General features: G+C 44.0%; 1 pseudogene; it reads right to left on the bottom strand.

Moving 5' to 3' along the window:
* Nucleotides 1–1,440: 1,440 nt before the first annotated feature.
* Nucleotides 1,441–2,325, bottom strand: LOC118009144 (annotated as a pseudogene).
* Nucleotides 2,326–2,829: the final 504 nt, after the last annotated feature.

Raw genomic sequence — 2,829 nt, 5'->3', positions numbered from 1 at the left:
TGAAGCACTAACCCCTACTGAGACCATGACCTGCGAAAATTCTTAGCTGTTTTCCCATTGGTAATCTGGAAGGCTAAGGTTACTTTTAAGAATGACTAGAGTCCAGCCTTGTTTGGACAATTTCCAAAAAGCAGGCTTACCTAGGACTCTCAAATTGGTTTTAAATGGGGTTCTGGGGCGCCTGGGTGGCTCAGTTGGTTGGGGGTCTGACTTTGGCTCAGGTCATGATCTTGGGGGGTCCTGGGATCGAGTCCCGCATGTAGCCCCACATTGAGCTCCATGCTCAGCAGGGAATCTATTTCCCCTTTCCCTCCCCCCTCTGCCACTTCCCCCTCTCGGGCTCTCTCTGTCTCTCTCTCAAATAAATAAAATTCTTTAAAAAAAAATAAAATATAATATAATAAAATAAAATGGGGTTCCAGTGTACAAAGTAGGAGGCCAAATGGTAACTCCATCTGTACACATTATTTGTTCTCATTTTCCACAGGCATCCAGAGAATTGACAAGAATTGCCAGTTGTTTTCCTGTCAGCACCATAAGGAAGTTGAGCTTCCAGGCTTCGAGTTACTTTGCCAGGGCAACCCTATGCCCAGATTTGCCTGGGACAGTCCAGGTTGTGTCAGTTCTCCAAGTGCGTAATTATTAATAGCACCTAATTTCCTTCTTTAAAATGTCCCATCGACACAATAAATCATGTGGTCAATTAATACTAGCTGACTTCAGCCTTGAATAATAGGGCTCTAAATCCACCAACAATTTGGGAAAGAAGACTTCTGATAGGTTAAAATCCTTCCAACCAAGGAAAACCACTAGAGGGTTTTCCTGAGCTAGTTACACGATACTAAAAAAAGTTTGGTCAATACAACCAGACAGCTGATAAGTCAGGGACAAAATCACTGTGGCCTGGGGGTCCAGGACACAGACTGGAGCCAGGCAGCCAGATTCACAGCCCAGTTCTGCCACTTGCTGCCTATATGACCTTATCCTCACTCAGTTTCCCCACTGCAGAGCAGGGAGGCTAAGAGTATCTATCTCACAGGATTGCAATGAGGATTATATTAATTAATATATGTAGAGTGCCTAGAACAGTGCCTGGCACACTGTTGGTCACGTAGTAAGGGTTTGCTCTCATACTGTGTCATCCAAAAAGGTAGGCATGGGAGTGCAGATACCTCTTCAAGATGCTGATTTCATTTCCTTTGGATATGCCCAGAATATGGCATTACTGGATCATAAGGTAGTTCCATTTTCAATTTTTTGAGGAAGCCCCCACACTGTGAGGCACAATGGCTGCGTCCATTTATCTTCCCATCAACAACACACATGGGTTCCCTTTTCTCCACATCCTCACCAACATTTATTATTGTTTCTTTTGTTTTCCACACTGTATTATCTTTCATTAAGTATAAAGACTTCCAGTCAGGTCACCTAGAGACCACTTTACCCACTGCTCTGTTTGGCTGCCAGTCTCTTGTCTCTCTCCTCCACAATGGTGAGGCAGATACCATTTCCACAGGGAAGAGCACTCCATGGTTTGTGGCCTCTGCCAGTTACAAAAACGCTGGATGCCATTGGCATCTATTGTGTGAACCATATCAAAAGAACCAGTGTGTGTGTCTCTCTCTGTCGGTAATCAGACCAGTTCTTCGCAGGTTCTCACCTCTGGTCACCATACACAGATTACCTGTGTCAAACTTGATGAAATCAGTCATCTTTCTAGCCTCCAAATCAATCTGAGTGGTGTCATTGACCTTGATGAAGGGATCAGGATAGCAGATGGTGTGAGCATCATGGGTCACCAGGTGAGGGATTCCTTTTGTCCCCACAAAAGTCTTTCTCACTCTGCACAACTTATACTGGCCTCCTCGGGTGTAATCTAGTGGACAGCAAAGCGACCCTTGGTGTCACGATCAGACAGAAATTCTCCCTGGTCTTGCCAATGCTGATGACATCCATCAAACCAGCAGAGTAGGTTGAATCAGTTCAGACCTCGCCATCAATCTTAATAAAATGCTGCATACAGATATTCTTGACTTCATGTCCTTAAGTCTTTTCTTTAGGGCAATGATGATAGGGAGACATCCTCTCAGTTTAGGGGGGCCGGTAGATGGACAAGGGGCAAACAGACCAGCAGCCAATGCTTTGGAGCTGCTACACACATAGATGCTCCTTGGCACCCGGAGCCATAGCTGCGCTATGTTGGGGTCCTAGGATCGAGCCCCACTGCGATCCTTTGTCTTTTGCTTACAGCCATTCTAACAGGTGTGAGGTGCATTTCCCTGATTAGCAGTGTTGAGCACCGTTTCAAATATTGGTCATTTATGTCTTCTTTTGAGAAATGTCTATTCAGGTCCTTTGCCCATTTTCCAATGAGGTTACTTGGTTTTTTTGCTATTGAGGTTGTACATTCCCTGCAGCATTATTCAAAATAGCCAAGATATGGAAACAACTGAAATGCCCATTGACAGATGAACAGATAAAGAAAATGTGGTCTGTACATACAACGGAATATTATTTAGCCTTAAAAATTCAGGAAGTCCTGTCATTTGCCACAACAAATGGAGGACATCCTGCTAAGTGAAATAAGCCATCTGCAGGAAGACAAATACCACATGATCTTACTCACATGTGGAATATGAAGTAGTCAAAGTCATAGAAGCAGAGAGTAGAATGGCGGTTGCCAGGAGCTGAGGGGAGGGTGAAATGGGGAGATTTTGATCAAAGAGAACAAAGGTTCAGTTATGCAAGATGAGTAAGTTCTGGAGATCTGCTGTACAGCATGGTTACTGCAGTTTAAAAAACTGTACTGTATACTTGAATTTTGCTAAA

The sequence above is a fragment of the Mirounga leonina genome, unplaced genomic scaffold (genome assembly GCF_011800145.1).
Source record: "Mirounga leonina isolate KUSES-001 unplaced genomic scaffold, KU_Mleo_1.0 Mir_127, whole genome shotgun sequence".
NCBI lineage: Eukaryota > Metazoa > Chordata > Mammalia > Carnivora > Phocidae > Mirounga > Mirounga leonina.
This window is presented reverse-complemented; position numbering and strand designations above follow the sequence as displayed.